Source organism: Octodon degus, unplaced genomic scaffold, assembly GCF_000260255.1.
Source record: "Octodon degus isolate 3935 unplaced genomic scaffold, OctDeg1.0 scaffold00117, whole genome shotgun sequence".
Taxonomy (NCBI): domain Eukaryota; kingdom Metazoa; phylum Chordata; class Mammalia; order Rodentia; family Octodontidae; genus Octodon; species Octodon degus.
In genome coordinates, this window is record NW_004524693.1 from 8,657,977 (window position 1) to 8,678,594 (window position 20,618).

Consider the following 20,618-nt stretch of genomic DNA (forward strand, 5'->3'; position numbering starts at 1 on the left):
TGCAGTGTATTATTTGTTGAAACTGTACTTTCGATTTGATTTGAAACTGTCTCATTGCTATATGTTTATCAATAAAACTTTGAAAAGAAAAAAAAAAGCAGAGACACTAAATCTCCTGGAAAAGAAAGTTGGAGGAACTCTTGAAGACAAAGGGTTAGGCAAAGTGTTCTTGCACAGAAATCAAATCACAAGAGAAACAGCTGCAAAAATCAGAAATTTAGACATGCTCTTACAGAGAAGTTTCTTCACGTCAAAAGAAATTACCAGCAAAGTGAAAAGGAAACCCACAAATTTGAAAATAATCATGACAAATAAGTACTCAGACAAAGGTCTGTTCTCTAGAATCTATAAAGAACTAAAAAACACTACGGCCCCAAAATTTAAAGACCCAATTCAGAAATTGGCATCTGAGATGAACATACACTTCTCACAGGAAGAAATTAAAGAAGTGAATAAATATATGAAAAAATGCTCCACGTCACTAGCCATTGACAAAATGCAAATTAAAACAATATTGAGATATCATCTCACCCCTGAAAGAATGGCTATCATAAAGAAATCAATCAGCAACAAATGTGGGACTGTGGGGAAAAAGGAACCCTTCTCAACTGCTCGTGGGAAAGTAGATTGGTGCAACCATTATGGAAATCAGTATGGAGACTCCTCAGAAAAGTTGGAATGGAAATCTCATTTAAACCAGCTATTCGGCTACAGGGAATTTTCCCAGAGGATCTGAAAACATCCTGTCATAGGGATATATGTGTGCCAATATTTATAGCAGCATAATTTGTGATAGTCAAATCTTGGAAACAACCAAGATGCCCATCACCTTAGGAATGGTTAAAAAAGATGTGGTATTTTTATACAATGGAGTATTATTCAGCTATTAAGAATGATAAACTGCAAGCCTTTATATTGAAGTGGATACCACTTAAACATATACTTATAAGTGAAATAAACCAGACACACATGTTTAAATATTGTATAGTCTCCCTAGTATAAGAACTCCAAAGAAGAAATACAAATAGAAAGATATAATACAAGGAAAGGGAAAGCAGGATCTCAAGGACTAACTAATCAAGAGAGAGAAAGGAGAAGATATAGGAAACATGAATGTGTCAAGCCATGCAGTTATATGTAGAAGATGGGCAAGGCAATGGTCCTGAGAATCTTCAGAAGATTTTTGAATCTAGCAGTTAATTGGAAATATTCTCACCCTGAATAACTATATATACTGATACCTGTGAACTAAGCTACTGCACTGCAGATGGTAATTTTTAATAGTAGTTTCATGCTTGGAGTCCCTGTAAATCTGGTCTTCTGAATATGGGCTGCTTGTCTTGACATGCCAGTTGCTGCTATGATGTTTCTCAGGTAGATGGTTGTTCAAGAAGAAGGGGGTGGTGAATGAAAGCAAGAGATAGGAAAGGTAATATTGTGCGACTGTCCTGCTTCAAGGTTATGTATGGTGAGATTTTTGGACTTATATGTAAACATAAGAAGTATATAATTCTTTATGCCTATTTTCAAAATTTATTCTAATTTTTAAATGTTTTTTATCATATTGTGTAGGGACTTAAAGTTCAACATATCAATACTTGATGAAAAATTCCTGTTCCATATTATGCCTAAGGTGTTTGATATGCAGACAGATAGTGAGGTTAAGCTTAACAGCTTAAGTTGTATGGTAAAAACAATAAGCTTGTCTTCTGGATGGTTAACAACCTAAGCCTGCAGACCAAAATTAGAGGAAAAGGAGGACTGCAAGGAAAGCCATCATTTTGGCCTTAGCCTTCCAAGGTCAATTAAGTCTCAGGACATATGAGAACTTGTACTGTAATGTCATGTAACTCAGTAGTGTCGCAAATTTTCTGATCATGGAGATTATGGGGCCAAAGAGGAGAGTGATCGATGATGTAGAGAGTGCCTAAGGAGATTTACATGGAGAGAAATCATTCTCTCAGGCTTTCACAGAAAGCACATTGGTCAAGCAATAGCTGTCACTCATCCACATGGCTGACTCTGACAAAGGTTCTACAATCTGAGGTATGGGATCTCAAGATAAATCCTGAGGGGATTTCACTGACCTTATCAGACCCAAAAGCTACAATTCTTGTTGCATAGGTCCTGCTTTACCTTGGTCTTAACCATCCAGCAGAAAAGTATAAAAATGAAATATACGAAGTAAATCCATGCTGAGCTGTGGGGGACTCAGGTCAACAATTTCTGACATTGCCAGTCAAGGGATGACCCAATACTATTATGGGTTACTGGACTCTTTTAGAATATTTTACTGAGTTTACACACCTATAATATTCAAATAAGGGAACTTAACAAAAAAAAGGGTATACAGATGAACGTCCATTTTTTTATGTGTGTATTCAAAGTGGTTAGGGTAGATATAGTTATATTCTCTTAATGAATAGAATGATTTGTTCTAATGGTGTTTGTAAATAGGATATCATGTCCTCATCTTGTACAGCAATTAGCCACTAGGAAGAATGTATGCAATGTGTTAATTATTGAAACTGTTCTACTGATTTGATTTGAAACTGTCTCATTGCTATTTGTTTATCAATAAAATTATGGGAAAAATAAATAAATAAAACAGAAATACAAAATTTTTAAGAAAGATAATAAGAATTCTACGTGGTTTTTATATTGCATACTGTTATCTTCAAAGTAATTGTTCAGATGTAATATTGGAGGAAAAAATTAAGTGTTAACTTTGCTTTCAATAAACAAACAGAAGTTGGTAGAAAAAAATGTAAAAATAAAACTTGAATTTCTAAAATCTAGATTTCTATCCTGGCATTTCCACCCCATTTGGTTGTCCCATGGGTATATGGCAATCCACATATTCAAAATGCACCTCATTACCTCCCATTGACTCACTTCCCTTATGCTACAATCTTTTGTGAATGGCCCCAGTATTCTGTCTGAAACAGAGATCTTTGGAAGAATCATAGATCTCTTCCTCTCCTTCACTTCCCACAATCAATTTGTCACCACATCTAGATTCTATTTCCTGAATAATTTTTAAAGTGTATTAATTTCTTTTCACTTCCATTCCCACTTCCTCCAGTCCAATCCATCATATTGTTTGTCTTGACTCTTGAAGTTGCTTCTGAAATGAGCTCCTTGAATTCAATCTTCATCCTTTATTAGTCCAGCTGCAAACCTAGAGCTCATAACTATACCTACCACAAGTCGAGATGCATGCCTAGAGCCCATGACAATGTTTTGTGCAGGTCTACTTCATGGATTTGCTCTGGAAAGGCACAAGACTCACTGGTAGATGCTAGAAAGTCTATGCCTGTGGAGGAAGGATCTCCACTTGCATGCTGAGGGATGTAAATTGGAGCCAATAAGTGATACCCAAAGTAATAACCAGATAGCTCAGTGAAGTAAAGAGCCAGATAGCTCAGTGAAGTAAAGCACCTGCTTAGGCAGGCAAAGTGACCAGGGTTCAATCCCTGATGTGCTGTGCCAGCCCCACCCCTAGGACATGGTGAGATGGCAAATGAAACTGGGTGTGGTGATGTATGCCTGTAATCCCAGTGCTCAGTAGGATGGAAACAGGAGGATCACTATGAGTCCAATCTGTATAGTGAGACTCTGTAGACCCTGTATGAAATACAAAAAAATGTAAGAACCAGAGCTCCCTCAAAAGTACCACAACCATCCTCAGCAACAGTGAGGTCCAAATCTCCTCCAGTGATGAGGAAATCCATGTGATGAGCTTCTCCATAAGGCTAAGCATTGCACCATCTTCTCCTCTGGAGTCAGGAAGCAATGCATAAGGTGACTGCCAGGGCTCCCTCAAAGTAAATAACGGCCATCCTCATCATAAAAGAGGTCTCAAGCTCCTCTTCTGATGATAACAACCAAGTTCATCAGGACAGCTAGCGTGACAAGGTCCTCCAGCACAATAGCTTAAGAGAACTAGCAGCTTCCAACAGTTCACCAATAGCTTCTCAAAACAGCTTGTGTAACAGCCTCTTATGTTGCTAGCAACAGCACCATGCCAGTTCAGATCAGCTGGGTGTAACAAGTTGACCACCAGTTGGGTCATCCACCAAAAGCAGCCAGAGAAATCTCTCTATAATCAAGTCTGATCATGTTTCATCTGAGATTTCTGTTCACATGTGTTGTGGGCAGTGACACATTTTAAATTAAAAAGTAATATTTAAATGTAACTATATATGTGCACATCTACACACCTATGCATACACGTATGTACATGTGCATTCACATGTGCATGTGTATTCTATATAAGCAGAAATATTCTTACTGAAGTGGTGATTAAAGGCTTAGATCCTTGAGCATTGTTTTCTTGGTCTCCATTGTGTTAATTTCTGCTCTGCTCTTTATAATTTCCTCCCTCGTATGAGCTTTTTACTTGAAATGCTCTTCTTTTTCTAGATACTTGAGGTACAATATTATGTTATTTGTGCTCACTTTGTTTTCCTGATGTGAGAATTTACCACTATACATTTCCCTCCTAGGACAGCTTTCTTGTTTCCCACAGGTTCTGGTATGTTATACCTACATTTTTGTTTAATAATATATATTGTTTAATTTTTTTCCTTAATTTTGTCTGTGATCCTTTGGTTGCACAGGAGGATGTTATTTAATTTCCATATGGATCTTTTGTGGTTACTTTTGTCATTCGTTTCCAATGTCATTGCACGATGTCCTGATAATATGCAAGGGATAATTTCAATTCCTTTGCATTTACTTAAGCATATTTTGTGGGCTAGTACTCAGAAAAAGGACTTATATCTAAAACAGATGAACAACTGAAAAAAGTTAGGATGCTCCAAATTCAAAGACCCCATTCAAAAATGGGTAACTGATATGAATATACACTTCTTTGGTGAAGAAATACAAATTTTAACTAAATATATGAAAAAAGGATCAACATCATTGGTCATTTGGGAAATGCACATTAAAATAATACTGAGATTCCATCTCATCTGAGGTGAAATGACTATCATCATGAAATCAACCGATAACAAATGCTGGTGGGACTATAGGGAAAAAGGAACACTTCTCCACTGTTGGTGGGAGTGTAGACTGGTGCAACCACTGTGGAAATTAGTGTGGAGATTCCTCAAAACCCTGAAATTAGAGATCCTATTTGATTCAGCTATAGAATGGGGAGGAATTGTTTAAAAGGAAAATGGAACTAAGATGGGGAAAAGGGGAAAGGAAGGAAGGGGAAACAGAGAAAAAAATGCAAGTTCATTATATGATTTGTGTCTCTTAGTTCATAGAAAAAGAAGGTTTGTGCTAATATCAATTGAAGAATTTTTATGCCCATGTATTTTGCTCTGAGTAACTACATTAAAGATGATAATGTGCAATGTATTAGCTATTGTTATTCTCCTGTTATCTTATTATGAAACTTCGCTTTACTTTTTTTCTATAAAATTTTTAAAAAGCAGCAAACAACAACCCCTTCACAACTTCTGAGACTCAGGATTCCAGGAACAACATAAATGGGTGTCTTTTATTCCACACCTTTCATGAGGAAGTAGTTAAAGTGTTATTAGCAATTGTAGTCATTGAAATGCTCAATTAAGGGAGAATTGCTGCCACCAAGCTCACTCTTTGGTGAAGAAATAAAAATTTCAAATAAATAGAAGCCCTCCTGCCATGCTCATTCATGTGCTACTTTATAAGGTTGCTTGATGAATGATGGGGCCTTACCCCAGACCAAGTAATCTAAAAGAGAATATGTGAGTACACCACAAATGGAAGCCACACTTGTGTCATGTTCTGCTTGTTAGAAGTGAATCACTAAGTCTGACCTTCAAGGAAGCTTTACACAAAAGTTCAAACCCCAAGAAGAAAGGGTCACTGATGGCCATTGCCACAGCTGCCATAGTCCCTTATTCTGTCCTATATCTCTGCAGCAACATTGAGCCCCATTAATCCCATGATTCTATGGCTTCCAGACACACGAATTTCTTCCAATTTCTCACACTTTTTATGCTCCATATCACCACAAAATTTTTTGTTTTCTCTCCATAAAATACTCTTCCTTTTCACGTACTTAATGTTGCTTCATCTTTTAGGATTCTAGTCACAAATTATGTTTCTAGTACCTCTATTTATCAGCATGGAAAATTTATATTTTGGGTATAAGTAATGATTAACAGTCTTCCTCAGTGAACAACATAAGGATTAAACTCTTTGTGTGCAGCTTGTAAAATTCCTTGCACATAGTAGGTATACAAAAGTATAATGGAGAGGAGAAATATGAAGAGATGCAGCCAAGTACTGATACATTTGGAAAGTAGATCTGGCTGAATTGGTGACTGTTGGTTGTGGGAAGTAAATAAAGGAAGTTAGGAGTAAACATCACAAAAAACTTATTTCTCCAGTCTAACTAAAACCTTGTCTGCTTTGTTCAACATCTCTCCTTTCCCTGCCCCCTGCCAATTTCTTATCCTCTGGTAAGCCTTTTAAGTTGTGTTTCTATGAGATTGTGTTTTGAAAATCCCATATAATTGATATCATGCAGAATTTCTGTCTCTGTGCCTGGCTTGTTTCACTTAATGTAATGATCTCTGATTCCAATCATGTTATGACAAATGACAAACATTCATTCTTTTATGGCTGTGTTGTATTTCACACATACATCATATTTTAATGCATTAAGCCACTGATGGGACACTTAGATTTCTTCTATATATTGATTGTTGATGATAGTCAAAGGGAACAAAGCCTAAAGAATAATTTTTTCCTTAATACCTATTGTATACCATTGTGACCACAGTAAATAACAATGTATTGTTATGGTTTGTATCTAGTTGTCCCCCTAAAACCTCATGTAAATCATGGAGTGGTTGCTGCTTGACAAGCGGCACATGGTTCAAGGGGTTGGGCCAGAAGACCAGGGCGAGGCTTGAGGGGTGAGGACAGAAGGCACTAACCATGAAACTGACAACATGCGCCTCTCTATTGCCCTCCAGGGCTTGTGGCCTCTCTTGCAGGTATGGAGCAGATCATTGTGGACAAGATGGTGCCCCAGCCTCTCCTCCAGACCCTGTAACACAGATGGCAATGTTTCAAGCTCTTGCTATGTAATTCAGGCTGCCTTAAACTATGAAACCTCCAGTAACTGTGAACTAAATAAACTTTTCCTTCCCTAAGCTTGAGTTTCAGCAATGAGAGAAGAATAACTAAGATAATTGTTCATTTCAAAATTAGTGACAGAGTAAACTTCAAATATTCTCAATATGAAAATAAATATTTGAGGTGATATGCATGTGAATTAACTTGATCCAATTGAGTCAGGGCAATAGCTCAGTAGAAGTGCAAGGTCCTGGGTCGAATCCCTGTTACCACACACACAAAAAAAATAAATACGTTAAAAGGAATACACTGAGTAGCTTATTCCTTTCTGCTAGTGGACCGTAGAGGAAACATCATCAGTCTCTCTTTCGACTGCCGTCATGTCTAAGTCAGAGTCTCCCAAGAAGCCTGAACAGCTACAGAAGCTCTTCATCAGAGGGCTAAGCTTTGAAACAACTGATGACAGCCTGAGGAGCCATTTTGGGGAACACTCACAGACTGTGTGATAATGAGAGACCCAAACACCCAGCATTCTAGGATCTTTGCGTTTGTCACTTATACCACTGTGGAAGAGATGGATGCAGCCATGAATGCAAGGGCACACAAAGTGGACAGAAGAGTTGTGGAACCAAAGAGAACTGTCTCAAGAGAAGATTCTCAAAGACCAGGTGCCCACTTAATGGTGAAGAAGATCTTTGTTGGTGGTGTTAAAGATGATACTGAAGAATATTACCTACGAGATTACTTTGAAAAATATGGAAAAATCTAAGTAATTGAAATTATGACTAACTGAGGCAGTGGAAGACGAGGGGCTTTGCTTTTGTAATCTTTGATGACCATGATTCTGTGGATAAGATTGTCATTCAAAAATACCACACTGTGAACCTCCACAACTGTGAAGTGAGGAAAACCCTGTCAAAACAGGTGATGGCTAGTGCTTTATGGTTGCTCTGGTGGCTCCAGCAGCAACAGTAGCTATGGCAGTAGCAGAAGGTTTTAAACACCCTCAGGAAACAAAGCTTAGCAGGAAAGCAGAGCCAGAGAAGTGACAGGGAAGCTACAGGTTATAACAGATTTGTGAATTCAGCCAAGCAAAAAGGTAGCAGGGCCTAGCTGATACAAAGAAGTCATGTTTAGACAATCCTCATGCATATGGGCAAAAAACTAGAGGACTGTGTTTGTGACTAATTGTATAACAGGTTATTTTATTTTCTGTTCTGTGAAAAGCGTAAAGCATTCCAACAAAGCATTTTATTGTAGACCTTTTTTTGCATCCATGTTGTTGATTGCAAAATGTAATAGTCTGGTCATGGTGGTGAATAAAAGTGTCTTTTAAAAAATGTACATGTTGCTTGCTTGACAAGCTCAAGGTCCTGAGTTTGATCACCAGTACAAAAATTAATTAATTAATAAAATAAAATGTGCTGTGTAAAATTAGTCTACTCTGAAGCCATCTTGGTTAACATCCCCAACAGTGTGAAGTCAAAATTCCTTCAGGGTGATACCAGGTTCCATTTAAAATTTCTTTACAATTGACTGGTTAAAGAAGTAATTGTCTTCAGCAACCTTGGTGTAGTTGAACTGACAGTTACTGCTGTGAGCTCTGAATTTGACCATTGAAAAGGTCAGCCAAGCAAACAGTCAGCTAGTTGGTTATAAAAGTGATTGTTGGCACATCCTATATATCTAAATTGAATAATGGTACCAGATACAATGATAGATGGGATTGAAGCTGTGTATCATCCATTATCATGTGTAATTAATAAACAATTTAATTATCTTGAAAATTTAACTTGATTCAATTATCACACATTGTTTTTGTAAATGATGTCACCCCATAAATATATACATGTATAAGTTTAAATTTAAAGCTACAAATTAAACACTAAATTTTAAAAGAAAGAAAGAAAAAGTGATGGCCAGACTTCCCCATTGAACAGTTGTAAGAATCAATTGCCAGCATCTGAGATGATGAAAATAAATGGAGAACAGGGGCCAGGGAGATGGCTTAGTGGAATAGGTGCTTCCCTGGCAAGCACAAGGGCTTGAGTTCAATCTCTGTTTCTGCCAAAAAATAAAAATAAAAATGAATAAATAAATGGAGAACATATGTGATAGGCAGAGGTCATCACATTTCAATAATTAACACATTGGGGTTTGCCTGGTTTGGAGGTACTGAAAAAAGATAGCAGTTGGTGATTGAAATGGATTGGAGCAACCCGACTCTTCCTTTTCCTGCCTACAATCCAGGTCTTCCTCTGCCCCACACAACTTTGTGGTACTCATCAATCCTCAAGTTCTTGTCTAAGGGTTAAGAACCATACAGTAAATAGTTTATGTTGTAAAGGCCATTTCTCTTCCATAGCTGCTCAACTCTTGCACTGTAGTGCAAAAGTAATTAGAGACACATATGAAAAGAAAGCATGGCTGTGTTCCAAGAAAACTTTATTTTTATAAAAATAGACTATGATCTGATGTGTACGCCAAACTAATTTGTTATCTCTTGCCCTAAATCCATAACAAGCTGCATACCAAGTATAGTCTTCACATGTCCGTTCAACATTGTGACATGCAGTCTAATTTGAAAACAAAATATTAGAAAGGCACCTCTAGTTAGCTAGCCCTTATATATGGCTAACTATTGATGCTTTAGTGACAGAATCAATGGTCTCATTGACATTTTTCACTATGTATAGTAAATATTCAAAGTTCTAAAATAATAAAACTCCTGTTTCACATAAGGAGAAAATTTTTCTAATAAGTATTTAAATATTTTTTTCTGAATTGCCCTTGTTTTTAAAAAGTTATTGGCCACTGCTCTAGGGCTATCTCTGTCCTTCTCAAGCAAACCAACATGTCCTTGGTTTTATCGCTGAAGCCCTGTAACTATCTTATTCAATGATAAAGATTTGATATTTCCCAAGCCCCAGAAAATTTGCAATCCACAACCCATTTGGGGGTTGTGATATTTATGACCTGCCCATTCTCAGTTTAGCACATTTTTGGTGTGTATAACTTTTACCTCCACGTGTATGGAATGGGTCACTCCAAATGAACAACCACTGAAACTTGTTGAATCTCTGTCAGATAGACTGGCCCAGTGAGGAAATGTGACCCATATGACAATGTTCCTGAAACAATGTGCAGTACTTCTTGACACCTTGTAGATATTTATATAAATAAGATAATATCAATATAGTCTCAAACCAAACACAGTTGATATATATACTTCAAATGTATTCATTCACATTATGGTTTTAATCTTTCACCATAAGAATTCACCTCAATTTATCCATGCACTTATTAATAATTTCTTAGGCTGATTCATGTAACATACATACGGTGCCAAAGTGGAAAGATTATATGCTGCTTCTTTGTTGAATTTCTTGAGTAATGTTCATGAAACCTCTGCTCTATGTAAAAGTTTGCACATGTGGTAAAATGAAAGTTTTCCTCTTGACCATCTAATGATCAAAATAATAAAAGTTCTTCAGAACTTACTTATCTCATTTTAGCTGGGAAAACATTGTTTTACTTAAACTGAAATAATTTATTCAGGAAAACCTGGAGTGACAAAGTAAATTTTTCATCCTCTCTTGATTCTTTGTTTAGATTTTTAATTATCTTGGTTCATAGAAGTGAAATAAAAATATTATTGTTTGGTAACAGACTCTTCTGGCCTGCCCAAATAGATCTGTTTGTCTCAGTGATACAGGAAGGCTTAAATATTCAGTAAGAAGCAGGTTTCAATGTCTTTCCATCAAATGACACATGTGGCAAGAGAACTGTACACAGTGGAGTCGAAGCCAAGCTATCTTTCAGGGCAAAGTCAAAAGGTAACTGAATAACCAGCCAAACCCCAGATTTCCAAGTTGTTCTCCAGGTGTTTCCTTCTATAACTATGGTAACATTGGACAAAAGAGCATCTGAGATGTTTATGAGTTTTTCCTAAGAGAACTGATGCTATAAGTCAGTTAAAAACTTGACAGTGTGGCCATTAAGATAGGATGTTTTAAAGAACATTTTACAAAGATTTTTTGTTTTTCAATGTGTTCACATGTGATCCCTTTACAGAGTTTGCCCTAGAGATTATCAGTTATCTGTTCTGCCAGAAACATGAAGAGATTTTGAAGTTGCACTGAATATTATCATTTAAGTGAAGTGATAATGGAGGCACTCTCTTTTTACCTCTACTAGTGTTCGTTATATCTGAAGGAATCGGTACAACTCTGCAATCTACAAAGAGCTCCTATCCATGATAGCTGGTTTACATTATGCACAGATTAAACTTTTACTTTCTTAAAACAAATTACTTACTTTTTTCATATATTTTTTTCTGTGACTTCCTTCAGATATGAGATCTGAAATCAGGGATGCTACCTTACTTCTCATCACCCATTTCACACATGAAATCTGTTTCCCCCTGCTGTGCAAGGTAATTTTTTTAATTTTTACTTTTTATTTTTTAAAGAAAATGAAAATTGGAATTTAAACAGAAAAATTACAAGTGATACAGAATTTCACTTAACAAAAAAATATGCTTTTCACAGTATTTGTTCTAATACATAGTGTGTCTTCTAACCAGTTATTCATATTGTCAGATATATGCATGTAAAATTGGAAGAATAAAGAAATTTTGTACAAGAAACTAAGAAAACAAAAAAGGAGAAACAATTGCAAAAGGAAACAAGCAAATTAAAGCATTATCTGCTTCTTTCCATAGACAAGCACAAATGCACAGTACACTTCTACAACACATCCTGCTTACATACATAGATCAATCCCTTTCCCCCACTCCCTCTCCTATCCTTCTCAACTCAGTAACTCTTTCCTTTTGAATAAGTTAACCCCCTTCTCCCAATATCTATTTTATACTTCAGATTCCGTTTTTCTCTTTCAGGTTCTTACACTAAGGAGACAATATGATGTTTGCACATGCAAGTCTGATTTATTTCACTTAAGAGTGTGTTCTCTAGCTGCATCCATTTACAGACAAAAGACTCAAATTTGTCCTGTTTTCTAGCAGAATAATAATCCATTGTGTACAAATACCACATCTTCTTTATCCATTCTTCAGTTGATGGGCATCTGGGTTGTTTACAGGATTTAGCTATGACAAATTGTGCTGCTATAAACAAGGGTGCACATATATCACTGTGGTATGAGGTTTTCAGTTATTCCAGAAAAATGCCCAGGAGAATAAAGGATGGCTTGAATGGGATCTCCAATCCTAGCTTTTTAAGGAATCTCCACACTGATTTCTATAGTGGTTGTACTAGACTGCATTCCCAACAGTGGAAAAAGATTCTCTTTTCTCTACAGCCCCTGTAGCATTTGTTATTGGTTGATTTCCGTTTCTTTTTTCTTTTTCTTTTTCTTTTCTTTTCTTTTCTTTTCTTTTTTTTTGTGGTACCAGGGATCAAACTCAGGACCTTGTGCTTGGTAGGCAGGTACTTAAGCCACTGAGCTATCTTCTTGACCCTATTGGCTGACTTCTTGATGTTAACCATTCTTTCTGGTGTGAGATGGAATCTCAGTATTGTTTTAATTTGGATCACTAGAAGGACCAGTGATGTTGAACATTTTTTCACACATTTATTTGAAGTTATACATTTTATTTGGGAAACTGTATATAACTGAAGTTTGAAACATGATTTTTATACTTTTTATTTGTACATGTTTATAGCAGTATGTAAGGTGTACACAACACATCTCCACTTCCATTTTCCCTGTCTTATCTTCCCATTTTCTCTGTCCATTGATCCCCTTCCTACTTGTAAATTGTTATTTCCTTACTTCCTATTATCTAATTTTTCTTTTGCTCTTTACATTTTGGGTTTCTCATGTAAGATAAACCATTTGATACTTAAGCTTGTATACCTGATTTGTTTCACTTAACATTATGTTCTCAAGTTTCAAAAGTTTTCCTACAAATAACTGGTTTGTGTTTTTATGGCAGTGTATAATAAACTGTATATGTAAATACCAGATTTTCTTAATTCATTCATCTCTGTGTGAAAATATAAGCTGCTTCCATGATATAGCTCTATTAATTGTTCTGTTCTAAAAATTGGAACATATGTTTCACTGTAATATTGCCTTTAATTATTTTAGGAAAATACCTAGAAGAGAAATGGCTAGATCAAATGGAATGTACTAGTTTACATTCCCACCAATAATGCAGAAATATTTCTTTTTTCCCACAGCAATGCCTGTTATTTGATGTTTTGATAATACTCATTATTTCATGAGTAATATATAATGTCAATGTTATTTTAATTTCTCTAATGACCAGTGATGCTGATAATTTCTTCAAGCATTTATTAGTCATTTTTATGTCTTCTGAGAAATGGATATTCATTTCTCTGGCCCAGATTTGATTGGATCTTTCATTTTGGGGATCTAATTATTTTGATTTTTCTATATTCTACATATTAGGCCTATGTCTAAAGAAGAGTTGGCAAAAGTTTTCTCACTTTGAAGGTTATCTTTTCATTCCATTTGTTATTTTTATTGCGCAGAAGCCTTTTAATATGACCCATTTTTTGATTGTTGGTACTATTTCCTGTGTGACAGGGACTCTGTCCAGAAATTATTTATTTAAGCCTATGCAATCAAGAGTATTACTTATTTTATCTTCCAGAAGATTAAGTGCTCTATTTTAACATGTATCTTTTATACAATAGATCAGCCACAAAGAAGGATAAACTTTATACATTTGTATGCAAATGGATGCTACATGAAGCTGTACTCATAAGTTAAATAAATCAGACTCAAGTGTGTTAACATCATATTTTCTCCCTGGTATGAGATACTGAAAGATTAAATAAGATCCAAAATGTACAACAGAAGGGGCTGTGGAGATAGCTCAGTAGAATAAGCGCTTACCTGGCAAGCACAAGGGCCTGAGTTCAATTCCCAGTTCCACAAAAAAAAAAAAAGAAAAATTTTTTAAAATGTACAATAGATATCGTGAAATGGAAAGAAATGTGCCAAAAGGAAAGAACTCAGGAGGGAGAAAGAGGAAAGGAAGGAAGAAGGAAGAGAAGAATTCAAGACATTTATACCACTAGTTTCTCTTAGTTCTTTGAAAAACAAGATTTGTGCTACCATCATTTGGAGAACTTTTTTATTGCCATACCTTATACTCTGAGTAACTATATTAAACACAACAATATGGAATTATTATTGATATTCTCCTATTATTTTGTTTTGAAATTTTGTTTTATTCCACAAAAAAGGAAATAGTTTGTTGATCAATTTTTTATTTTAGTTCAGTACATGATAAGTGACTTGGATCTGGATTAAATCTTTTACTTATGGAAACCCAGTACTCCCTGCTCCACTTATTAAAGAGACTTTCTTCAGTGTAGGTTTTAGCCACTTTGCAAAGTTCAAAGAGATTAATGTGCTCAGCATTGTTTCTACATCCCATATACTTTTTTCATAGATACTCATGCCTGTTTCTTAGTCAGTAGTATGCTTTTTTAACATCTCTGTAGCTTTATAATTTAAGTTAAAGTGTGAGATTCAGATGCCTCCTGCTTTGCTCTTGTTATCTAGGATTCCTTTGCAATTCTGGTTCTCTTCTGGTTCCATAAGAATTTCAGGATTTCTATCTACTTTCTGTGAAGAATACTGTTGGTATTTTGACTGAGGTTGCATTAAATCTATATCAGGTTTGGAATTATGACCAATATTGTTTTTGCACACACAGGTAGAGGGGTATACAACAGGTACAGGGTAAATTATACAAGTTTAAGAAGGCATCTCCATTAATGAACAAATTTCCAAAATATTTATGTGGCAGCAATGTAGCTTTTTAAATTGCTAAATTGTTCACTAGCATGTTGTTTTAGAATTTTGTGTAGGATGAAAGAGACAAAAAAATCAATTTAATAATAACAGTTCACATTTATTGAGCTCTTCCTATATCCAAACAGGTATGGCTATGTTGTTCTAACAATTAAATATAAAATATCAGTTGCGAATCATGAGGTCCTATCATTCATGCTCTGTGTCTCTCAAGGATGGGTCATGCTTCTGTTCCATGCTATCTTCACTGCAGAATGTAAGCTAATAGACCAACATCTTTTTATAACACTAACATTATGTAGCTAAAGGAAATGGGACTATAACACTCAGCACCAACACGTGGATTCTTTGGCCATCTGCATGAATGCAATACATGACATGTATGCTTATAATTCATTTGTCAAACAAAGTGTATTATCCATGACTGCATTCAAGAAGGCAGAGATAAGGAACCATTCCACGGGGACAAATACTGTAACAAAGGTCACAGATTTTAGGTAAAGAAGTCGACCATTTACCATACATTATCATGCTGTATTATAACCTATTAGGAAATTCACTGTAATTTCAATTACAATGGTAAGGAAATGAAGATTCTAAGAGTCGAAATGACTTGGTAAAGGCCTCCCAGCTAAGTTGTATCAAATTTAGGACTGAGAATACAACCATTTTGATTCCAGATCTTGTAATCTTAATCACCATTCAGTAATCCTTGGGTTAGGTTTACCACTTAACTAATCCTAGCCCACATTGAATTTTTTCAAATAGATAATGAAATTATACAAAAAAAACCCTATGGTGCCATATAAGCCTTCAGCATAATTAATAGTCTACTTCCTGTGTTAACATGCATTACACAAGGATAAACGTTCCAGTCATCTTCAAACATACAAATCAAAAATATTCAAAATAATGGTATTTAATTGCACTTCAGTGTTGTTACCAGATCTTTGTAAAGGTGTAAAGACTATGGCCAGCCTCAGAATTCAGAACAATCTATTATCTGTTTTCTGGTTTTGTAGGGTAGATATAAGCCACCAAAGAAAAAAACTCACTTAAGACAGTTCAGAGAGTGTTACCCTAACTTCTGCTCAAGCAAAAGAGGCTCTGAAGCAAGGGGGTTTCTTGAGCTGACTGCAATTAAGGGAAGGCCCAGAGGCCTTAGCGGTGGAGGGACAATCATCCTAGAAAAACTACCAACCACTAATATCCTCACTTCTGAGAGGCACTAAGACACAAAGGCAACTGGAATTATAAGACAGGATGCCTAGCAAACTGGACATGATCTTACCAAACTCACAGTCTAAAGGCAAATTCCTATGGGTAAAGTTGTTGGCTATAGTAGCAATCTCTGGATCTCTCCTGTCCTATTTCCTAATACTAAATTTTTAGCTGAAACATTTATAAGATTTTAAATATATAAGTTAGTACCAAAAGTCTGTTTGTAATTAAAAAATTAGCAAAATATTTCAATGAAGCATCCCTGAGCTTTAAATATTCATATCAATCCAATGTTATGAATAAAAAATAAAATTTAACAAAAATATAATAACTTGCTCATTCTCCAGTCTAGCTGAAACCAGTCCTGTGTCCCTCATATTTTCAGCATGTCACACAGTGTCTAATACATAGTTTATGTTCAGAAAATAGTTAAATAAATGAATGAATGAATGAATGAATGAGTGAAAAAAATCAATTCCTCTCATAATATGCACAAATCACAGACTTTGCCCAAATTATTTTCCTAACTACTCCTCATTCCTCCCCATTCAGACTAGGCCGTCAATACTGGCTAAAGGTTACCAAGGCTTGGAATTGGGTAGCTATACAAGGAAGGTGCTTGATTAGCCAACAAAATTCAAATTCTCTGTTACCACATTTCCCTTTAAGAGCAAACAAAGTAATGCAATCCTGGAGAAGGCAGCTCTGGGGGAAAATGTTTTCCCATCAAGTGCCTCATATGTTTCCAAGCACACTCTTTGCAGACCCCATATTATTTTCTCGCGCAGTTTACACTCTCCAACTAAAAAAAAAAAAAAAAAAAAAAAAAAAAAAAAAAAAAAAAAAAAAAAAAGCAGTCTAAAAAAGGCAGCATTCTGTATGAAAGATTTTAGTCTTGATTTTCAGCCATCAATAGGACTAACCACATTTTGGCCTCAGAGAGGTTGCATTCCTGATTCTCTTTGCCACCTCACTTAGGAGGCAGGGGAGGGAAGCAGAGTGCCAGGGCAAAGGCATCAGCTTGGCGTCTGTGGCATAACCACTCAGGAAATTCCATTTTTTGCAAAATCCACATCTCCTTCCTGTAGAGCCTGTGGCTGGGGCCCACAGCTAGGGACAGAGGACACACAGCTGGTCTCCTTTTGTCCATCAATATTTTTTCCTCTTCTATCAAAGGCAGAGTGGTGCAAATTACCAGATATCCAAAGGCATAGGGACTTTGTATTTTCCAATATCCTTTCCTGAATAAGGGTGAGAAGGTTTCTTTAGACTAATTCTTGACATACAAGCTCTTCTTTTGCAATTCCAAGAAGTAGATGTTTGAGAGATTGAGCCTAGCACCACTACTATTGTTAGGGCCTTGCAGTAGGGAGGTGGTTTGTAAATACTGCTTAGCTATGACATGCTTTCTAAAAATGTAACTCAATATAAGATCCCTGAGATACACATCTACCTATGTTAGCTTCTGAGGACTCTCCAAGAATCCAAGTGGATGCAGAATACAACTCAAAGAGAACTGCTCTTGATATAAGACATATAATGAGTAGTCACAATGCTAACTGGCATTTGTACTGCAGCCCTCTGCTCAATGCCTGGCATATGAAAGGAGCATCATAGTCATATATTCAGTGAATAGAGATTGCAAGCAATTAGTGGCAGTTGCTGATACTTCCAAGGTTTGTCCTACAGTGATTTATGTGTGCTTATGCTTGTCCACTTGAAGAAAGAGGAATTCAAGCAGGTGGTTGGAGTGTATTGGAGCTGAGATGAATGGCCAAGTCTCTGATGGGGAGCTTGCAACAGTTAGTATAAAAAGGATCTAAATGATGGGTGGCTCAGGGGCCTACTAGATTTGTAGACTTGCAGAGAAGAATGGTTCTTCTAGTTATTCATTTACTGCACAGTTATTGAGTTCCTGCCATGAGTCACGTTTAGCACCTTAGCGATAATGATGACAAAAACAAAATCGTGGCTTCTTGGTCTAGTGAAAAAGACAGATATGAAAACAAAGTAGTTCTGGTAAATGTTGCAATAGCTACAATCATCTCAAAACTATTTGGTTGACCTATCTTTCAATCTCTAGAAGTCTTAATGTCATAGGCTTGACTGAAACCATAGATTTCCAATGTTTAGGGAAGGGAGGATAATATTTGCTTAGATTTTACTGTCAAATTGTCTGTTACTCCTATCCATGAGGCTTTCTAAATTAGACCTAAAATTAAAGTACCTAATGAAAAATGGATAAAATGAAAACAAAGGTTTGTAAGTAAGGAGGGGGAGGGGGTTTGAGGGGAAGGCAGAGGAATGAGGAAAAAAAAGAGGAATCAATGTGTATCATACACAGGTACAAATTCCCTATGATGAATGTGATTATTACGTGTATCTAAATTGTACCAATAAGCTCAAAGTACCCAAAAGACAAAAGTACATCTTAATTTTCACTAATCACTCACCAAAAATTAGTACTTATGTTTATGCATAGAGGTGAAAAACCACAGTAAAGACAAGTAGGTGTGGGGCCGGGGAGATGGCTCAGTGGAATAAGCGCTTCCCTGGCAAATGCAAGGGCCTGAGTTCAATCCCCGGTTCCAAAAAAAAAAAAAGACAAGTAGGTGTGACTTTGTCATTAGTAGAAATCACAGAAGTTTTCATGTCAAATTAACTTTGCTTTAATTATCTCAAGTGTATTACCACCATCATCTTTACCTCAGAATTAGTGTGATTAATAGGACTGACACTGGATCTTCTTGATTTATTAATAAAGTGTAGGTGTTATTTTACCATGAATTTATGTTTATACTCTGATAACTATATTCAACCTAGTGGGGCTTTCTTGCAATTCTATGTGCTTTGTTTTATCAATTTCAAAGTGTCACTTGGAGAAGAGGATCATGGATGCCAACAGACTGATAAAGGGAGACCATCATGTTTCAAAAGGTTAAGAAGCTGTATTGGGCAATAGTTTTATGAGTGAGATTTTATCAAGGAAAAAAAAAGAATTTTCAAATACCAAAAACTTTCTTCATAGAATTGTTCTTTAGTATCCAGAGAGAATTAGCTCCAAAACACTCTTCTCCATGGATATCAAAATATGGACGTACTCATCTTTTATACAAAAGGATGTAGTGCTTATATATAATTTAAGGATGTGTTCCCCTACACTTTAAATCATTCTTCATAATACAACATATACATGTTATGTAAATAGCTGTTATACTATATTGCTTATGTATCAATGGCAAGCAAATGTCTGTACATGATCAGTACAGAAGCAAAATTATTTAGAACATTTTTGTCTTGCAGCTGCTTGAATGTATGGGACATTCTGACACAATGAGCCAACTGTATATTCAAATAAAGCATGGGATTTTATGATAAGCCATCAGTGAAAAGAACTCAGTATAAAGTGTAAAGGAAGTTCCTGACTGACTCAAAATGGGACGAGTATTTTTGAAACAGGGACTATGCAAATGTGGGAAATGACAAGAATGAGCATACAGATTGCAGAGGGACTTGAGAGAAATCACAAAAGCAGTGAGGCATATTCATATCATACCTGGAACATACTGGGAAGATGTGAAGCCCCTGTGGAGAAGATCTGAATTCCGCTTGTTGTTACAGCAGTGCAGCATCCAGGTACAATGACAGCAATTATGGAGGGAGACATGGGCCTGATGAAGCACTTCTGTTTCTTAATTGCTTGCATCTAGCACACAAAACATCCTGAATTTAAAGGAGGATGGAAGACCACTGGGGCACCAGAAACCAAAATTTAGAATAAAAAGTATATAGAATCAGATGGCAGTGCAATCAGAAAGAGATGGCTAAAGCTATGGATTTTTAGCAACAAACACAACCGATGAAGCAGAAGGAGCACTGTGCACATCACACTTCAAAGACTGTTCCAGATTAGCCACCCCATAGCATAGAACAATGTGTACCCAGAAAAATGAGTGTAAGTCCAAGGTTCCATCAAGTCCACTGCTCCAGTCATAATTTATGAGGAGAGAAAGAGAAGTCAAAATATACGTGACTCAGCCTTTATCAAAGAGGCAAATTCTTTCAATTAGCTCAAGGAATCATGCCCCTGCAGTCTCCCCTACCCAGCAGGGTTGGAAGTTCTTCAAGTAGTTTGACCCAATTATGGAGAACATTTTTATACACTTGAGTAGTGAGTGGTCTGTATATTGCAAGGCTGCCACACATATTTTGGGGCTGATGCAGAAGGCTGTTCAGAGATATGATGTGTGTGCTTGAATGTTGATATAAAAACCACGTCAGAGTCACAATAAAGACAAACTGTGACATTTTCAGTTTCACAAATGTGTAGGAAGTAAGACAGTTGTCTCAGGAAAGGCTATGCTGAGGAGAAAAGGTTTGAGCTGTGACTTGAAAACTGAAATTGTACTGCTGATTTCTGCTGGTTTATTGAAAGGAGTTGTCAATGTTTAATTTTTCTTATTCTTTTTAATTTCTTATAAATTTTTTATGAATTT